The sequence below is a fragment of the Mauremys mutica genome, unplaced genomic scaffold (genome assembly GCF_020497125.1).
Source record: "Mauremys mutica isolate MM-2020 ecotype Southern unplaced genomic scaffold, ASM2049712v1 Super-Scaffold_100089, whole genome shotgun sequence".
Taxonomy (NCBI): Eukaryota; Metazoa; Chordata; order Testudines; family Geoemydidae; genus Mauremys; species Mauremys mutica.
Window position 1 is genome coordinate 821795 of NW_025423261.1, and position 7122 is coordinate 828916.

Genomic DNA, 7122 nt, shown 5'->3' on the forward strand with positions numbered 1-7122 from the left:
CTTGCCCCCATTCAATCCCCCTGTTCCCTGTCCTCTGACTGCCCTGACCCCTATCCACCCCCCCACAACCCATCCCCTCCCTGCCCCCTTACCACACTGCCTGGGGACCGGGTCCACTCTGCCAGGACCACGACCGGCGCCGCGGGGCCCAACTCCCCGAGCCCGGCCGGACCAGAGCAGGCACCGCTCGGCGGCAGGCGCTCAGCCCGACTCCCCGGGCTGGCACCGGGGCCCAGGCGCTCGGCGGCAGGCGCTCAGCCCGACTCCCCGGGCCGGCACCGGGGCCCAGCCGCTCGGCGGCAGGCGCTCGGCCCGACTCCCCGGGCCGGCACCGGGGCCCAGCCGCTCGGCCCGACTCCCCGGGCCGGCACCGGGGCCCAGCCGCTCGGCCCGACTCCCCGGGCCGGCACCGGGGCCCAGCCGCTCGGCGGCAGGCGCTCGGCCCGACTCCCGGGCCGGCGCTGGGCTGGAGGGAGCTGCGGTCTGGGACCGGGAGCTGCTGAGCCAGCCGCACCTCCCCTCCCCCTCCACGCCCCAGCTTACCTGCCACCATGCTGCTTGTTCAGGCTTCCTGCGAACATCTGATTCGCGGGAAGCAGGGGAGGGGGAGGAGAAGGGGGCGGAGCAGGAGAGGAGCGGGAAGTGAGTTTGGGCCGGAACTTTTGTTAAATTTAGCAGCCCTTAACAACCGGTTCTGAAATGGCTGCTAAATTTAACAATGCGTTCGCGTGAACCCGTGCGAACCGGCTGCAGCTCACCCCTGGTTTTAGGCTCAGTGCATATAAGACCCTCCTACAGCACTGACTGGAGCAGGGAGGGAGCTGGGGGTGTTTTGGAAGAAGCAGGGAGCTCTGGTGACCAGAGACCTGTCCTGGCAGGTTTCTCAGCAGCAAATAAATCAATTCACGCTGCCAGTGAACGATCTCTTGGAACTAATGGCAGCACAGGGGGCACTTTTCCAAGCTGTGCACCTACTTCCACATTTTAGAACTTGCTCTCCTTTTCCCACCATGACACTTTCCACTTGAGTTAGGCAAAAATGTTGAGGAAACTGCACAGGTAATAGAAACCAGTGCTCTAGATAAGGGTTGAACTCATAACCCCAGCATAAGCCCCCTCTGTGCTAACCAGTTGCACCACGGCAGGTGCTTCTTAGACAAAGCTGGGCAGCAGGCAGTTATCAGTCTCTGGGGTTCACACCTTTGCCTGGTAACTGAAAGGCTGATGCATCAAACCTAACTCAAGATGCGGCTTTTCAGCCATGAGACTCCAGGACATTTTAACAGGAAGAAAATCTCCTCGATTCTGGTTTAGCCCCATTTGACTCCTTCTACCTGTCTTCTCCCCCCCTCCCCCTCCAGTCTCTTTCCTTCCCCACTGGGGCCGTGCAGAGAGGAGCCCCAGTCAGTCTCTGTCACAGAGAGTGTGTATCCCATAAAGGGAGGGATGGGTCGCTCTAAAACACTGATAATGGGGAGGGGAGTGGTGGGTGTGGTTAGGGGGAGAATGGATGGAGAACTAACAGTGGGACCCAGAGAGATTCCCCCAGATGGGGGAGATCCCCTGCTGCCCCCATCAGCCAGCTGTGGGAAGAACAACTTGGGATTGCATGGGGAAGCCACCTTTAAAAACACAAGTGTAACATGCTAGTTGCATTTTAATAAGACCAAAGCCTCCTCCAACCCAGGGTCACAATCACTGGAATGATTTTGTCCTGATATTTTACCAGCCGCAGACACAAAGCGAGTCAAATTGCAGTTTCTGTTCAGAGTCAGTGCACACACAAGAATCCGGAGGCTTTTAATTCCTTAGGTTCTGCCGCCATTTCATTTCTATCCTGTTCCAAGATTTATCATTGTGCAAAGCAATGTTAGGCCCTTGGGAGTGTCTCTCTGGTCCCGCCTGCCGCCCATGGGCCATTTAAAAGGGCCCGGGGACCCCCGCCAGCAGCACAAGGGGACTAAGGCAGTTTCCTGCCCGCCCTCACTCCACGTGGCTGGCACGTCCCTGCGGCCCCTGGGGTGGGGTGTGGGTCTCCACATGCTGCCCCCACCTCAAGTGCCAACTCTGTCAACTGTGGCAATGGGAGCTGTGGGGAGAGTCTGTGGGCAGCAGTGCACAGAGATGCCCCCGGCCCTCCTCCTGAGGGGCTGCTGCCAGAGAGGGGTGCGGGTTGATTTCGGGAGATGCCCAAGGTAAATGCTGCACCCCTCACCCTCTCCTACACCCCCAACCCCCTGCCCCAGCCCAGACCCCCACCTGCACCCAAACTCCCTCCAAGAGCCTATGACCCACTCCCCCTCCTGCACCCCAGCCCCCTGACTGAGCCCAGACCCTGCACCCAAACTCTCTCCCAGAGTCCAACCCCTCTTCTTCCCACACCCAAACTCCTTCACAGAGCCTTAGGCAGGTGTGGGGTGGGGCAGGACTTGGTCCTATTTTGGGCACCACCAAAAATTATACAAACCTGCCGCCCCTGTCCAGCCCAACCTTCTGCTGACGCAACTCAGCCCCCACCCGTGCAGGGTTTGAAGCTTCCGTTGCTTAAACTCCAGGACACTGAGGGATTTCAGCTCCCCTTTGCCCAGAGGGAACCTTCACCCCACTCCCAGCCAGGTTCTTGTCCATGGGATCACTGTAGGGGGCCTGGGTCCCGCTGTGTCTTTTCTCTCTCTGTGACAGGACAGGGTGCAATAACTGGGGTATCTGAGCACCCAGGACCTTCTGTGGGGCTACCATTCCCCTCCCCTTCTGTGGTCTCATCAGTCATTGACTCCAGCCTTTTTTCTATCCATCGTCAGCACCATTCCAAGCAAGCTGCACTTGCCTTAAAAAGACAGAGAGTCCTGTGTCACCTTACAGAGTAACAGACATATTGGAGCATAAGCTTTCTTGGGTGAATCCCCACTTCGTCAGATGAATGTCATGGAAATGTACAGGGGCAGGTATAAATATGCAGGCAAGAATCAGTCTAGAGATAAGGAGGTTAGTTCAATCAGGGAGGATGAGGCCCTCTTCTAGCAGCTTAGGTGTGAACACCAAGGGAGGAGAAACTGCTTTTGTAGTTGGCTAGCCAGGCACAGAATTCCCACTAGACCACATGGCGCTTGAAGGAAGGAGGGTCAGGGCTGGGATTAATAGTCAGGGCTTGGCAGGAGGGAGGAAGAGCCCCAGGCTGGAACCTGTCCCACCGTCCCTCCTCTGGGTATCTAGAGCAGAGGCAGCCCTGCTCTGTCTGCTGGACACCTCGGCAGAGTAGGTGAGTTCATGTAAATACAGTCTGGTCCCAAAGCCTCCCCCAACCCTGGCTCATCACTAGCTGTCAGGGGAGAGCTCATCCACACCTTGCTTCCAAATCATCATTTGAAATTCTGAGGTTGGCCAACGTTGCCGAAGCCAATGCACCGACATTGTCAGCAAACACAACAGCTGGGTGAGGAAACCCGGCTTTGTCCAGACTTTTCAAACCTATTAAACTTTCTCAGGTACAAGTATTTTTCATACGTTGGAGCTGCTTTTAAAGTGTGTGTTAACGTTGCAATTTCCATTCAGATTTGCAACCAGTGACAACATTGGCAGCGCTGCATGTAACTACCTGACCACTGGGGGGTGTTGGGGAAATTCGGGGGAGGGGGTGCACAGCCCCCTGGCTGGGGGGTGTATAGGAAATGCCGGTTTCACTGAATTGAGTCTCCTACTGCAGCACCTCAGTAGGTTACATCAGAGAGGAGCTGCAGTGTCTAGGCAGTGGGATGCCTGTGCCTTTAAGAGCCCAGCCCTGGGAAGCCCATGCTGAGAGGTGCTGCCTGTGGGAGGGGAAATAGAAAAGCCCCTCTGCTCCCCCCACCCTGTTTTTGCAAACACTGGAGTCTCAGCTCCCCAGGGTAACTGTTACCCCTCTGCCCCTGCCTGTGCCGGGGTTTAACCCTCTGGCAGCGCCTCCCCCTGGGCTTAACCCGGCTCCTTCCCCCCTCCCTGACTTTGCCCTTCAGCCCCTCTCCTAACTCTGCCTCCAGCTGCTTGACCCCCCAACGAGTCAATTTCCACCCCCTGCTCAGACCCTGGCCACCCCCCTCCTCTGATGTGCCCCCATTTGCCCCTCTTTAATCCCTGTAAAAAGTAGGGGGGTCTGGGTCCCATTCTCTGGGGGGGGGCAGGGCGCCTGGCCCCTGCCTGCCCAATGCTCAAAGCGCCCCACGATCTTGCGGATGTTTGCCGAGTGCTGCAGGGTCACCTACAGGGAGAGAGAGACGCGGTTAGGAGGTGATGCAGCCAAGGGTGCCTCACCCAACACTGAGATGCAGCCACCTCTGGGGTGGGTTGCACAAGTCAGCAAATGAATTTGGAACAGGAAACGCACTGAAAGGACCAAGGCAGCTGCAGGAGGTGGAGAAAACCAGAAAAAGCAGGAGCCCTGGATCCCAGCCCTGCCCCTCCCTCACTCTACCCACTAACCCCCCTCCCCTCCCAGAGTTCGGGGGAGAACCCAGAAATCCTGGTCCCCAGCCTTGCCCATCCCATATTTCATCCAACAGCTGCACCCCCAATTGCAGGGCAGCACCACAGGGCACACCAGGGGCTGCCTGTTTGCACAGGACGGGTGACGCCAGTGCCCCAGGGTGGGGAGAGACGATGCTAAGGGAGAAGCAGGCAGCAGACAGCTCCCACGACAGAGAAAGAAGTGCTAGGGGGTGCCGTGCTGCAAGGAGTGAGGGGGGTTGGCAGGGAATGGGAGGATCTCCCCTCACAGCAGGTGCATCTGTCTCCCCCCCGCAATTCCTCCCCAGCCCTACCCCGGCCCAGGCTAATCCCAGCCCAGCTACCAGGGTCAAATTTGGCCTGGATTCCCCAGCTGCTGGGGGAGGGGCGTGGGGCTGGGGAGCATGAGCCTCTACTCCCCCTTCCCCCAACACAGCTGCATGGGAACTGACCAAAGGAGCCTGCAGCACTGCTGCCTAGAGGAAACTGAGGCACCAGCCAGTGACAGACACATCATGGCTCTCCTCAGCCTCATCCTTTTTTCCATATACAACCCAGCGTGGGGGGGGGGGTAGGTAAACTCAGGGCAGTTGCATAGTTAACCTGTGGAACTCCTTGCCAGAGGATGTTGTGAAGGCCAAGACTATAACAGGGTTCAAAAAAGAACTAGATAAATGAACGGGGACAGGTCCATCAAGGGCTATTACCCAGGGTGGGCAGGGATGGTGCCTGTAGCCTCTGTTTGCCAGAAGCTGGGAATGGGCGTCAGGGGATGGATCACTGGATGATTCCCTGCTCTGGTCATTCCCTCTGGGGCACCTGGCACTGGCCGCTGGCAGGAGACAGGAGGATACTGGGCTAGATGGACTTTGCGTCTGACCCAGTCTGGCCGTTCTTATGTCTCCCTTGGCGCAGCAGTGACACCCAGTGGGCAGTCAGAGTAATGCACAGAAGGTGTCTCCGTTGGCACAGCAGTGACACCTAGTGGTCATTCAGGGTAATGCACAGAAGGTGTTTCCCTTGATACAGCAGTGACACCCAGTGGCCAGGTGGCGTAATGCACAGCGTGTGTCTGCCTTCTAGGAGCAGTGACACCCAGGGACCGGTCACGGTAAGGCACAGAGTGTGTTTCCCACCAATCTGGGTAATGCACAGAGCATGTTTCCCATGGAGCAGCAGTGACACCCAGTGACCAGCAGGGGTGGCATCAGACTCTTCTCGTTTGGTGGGGGACTGAGATGGGCTAGACAAAAAAAATTGGGGGGCAGGCTCCATCCTTTATGGGAGCAATACAACCTTTATTAAAATAAAATAGTAAACAGGGTTTACTTAATAATCTAAATCTGTCCAAATTTTAATACTATGAGCTCAGATCAAGTGTGAGTAGTCTCTTGGTCTATCCAAGGACATGATCAAGTGTCTTGATGTTTTTGGTCTTTTGGCCTCGAGATGAAAACCTTGTCTGAGTCTTTGGAACCTTGAGATAAAAATATTATTTAAATCCAAAGTTCTTAAAGATCCCATCAACAACAAAAACCTAAATGAAAAATTGAAACAAAAAACAATGCTTAATTTAAAACCCAAACATTAAGAAAAACTTTGTTTTTAAAAATAAAAACTAACAAATGCCATAAATTAATAATTTCAACATTTTATCAAAAAGGTGTGCTACAGCAGGATGAGAAAATAACATAAAATAAATAAGCCTGACCACTAAAACCTCCCATAAAGGAATCACATCCTTGAATACTGGCCAAATCTGTATAAAATATGCAGAACTATGTCAAAACTGGTGTTGCAGATCAGCCATTCGAATCCAGTAAATGTCAATTAAAAGCTCCATTCCAATTAAAAAAAAACAAAACAACCCAATAAACCAAAACAGTCACAGCCTGAAACAAACCTACACAGAAGCAAAATTAAACCTGTGCCAACATTGGAACAAACTATGTAAATTTCTAATTCTAACTTCTTGTTTCTCCCAGGAGGAAAGTGTTTTGCATCTCAGTAACCAGGCTGTCACTGCAGCTTTCCTTTGACTAAATAAGAAGTGGCAGTATCATAGCCAATGAGGTTAATCTGAGGCATGATTATTGCTAGTTGAAAACTTTTCCCAATGCCTTCAGTTTTCTCTATGAGAAATTGAAATTGTATCTTTGCACTAATATCCCAAATGTGCAAGTCCATCCCCTCAGAGCAGCCCCACACCCTGAGCCCAGGGGAGAATCTCAACTGGTTTGTGCATTTGTAACCCTGGGGCCTGAAGCTGATGAGAGAAAGGGAAGTGAGCCATCTTGGAGCTTTCCGATACCACCTGCTGAGAGCAGAGGGAATTGCCTGAGCAACGTCCTGGCTAATTTTCACTTTGTTCTCTGCCAGCAGGCTCAAGAGTGACTTGACCATGGCAGCACCCTATTTACATTTTGGAGCCATTGGGGTGAAATGTGAGTACTTTTGGGGTTGGGACCCACATGAGAAGGGATGTGACAAACTGGAGAGAGTCCAGCGGCGGGCAATAAAAATGATTAGGGGACTGGGGCACATGACTTAAGAGGACCTACAGGCCATATCCTGTATGTTAAGCTAAGGCAAAGTTAGCATCTCTATAGTGTGACCTTTTACTCAGAAAGGAAAATTGACCTT

General features: G+C 54.1%; 1 pseudogene; it reads left to right on the plus strand.

Annotated features, from left to right (window-relative positions):
- Positions 1–6518: 6518 nt before the first annotated feature.
- LOC123358550 lies at positions 6519–6640 on the plus strand (annotated as a pseudogene).
- Positions 6641–7122: the final 482 nt, after the last annotated feature.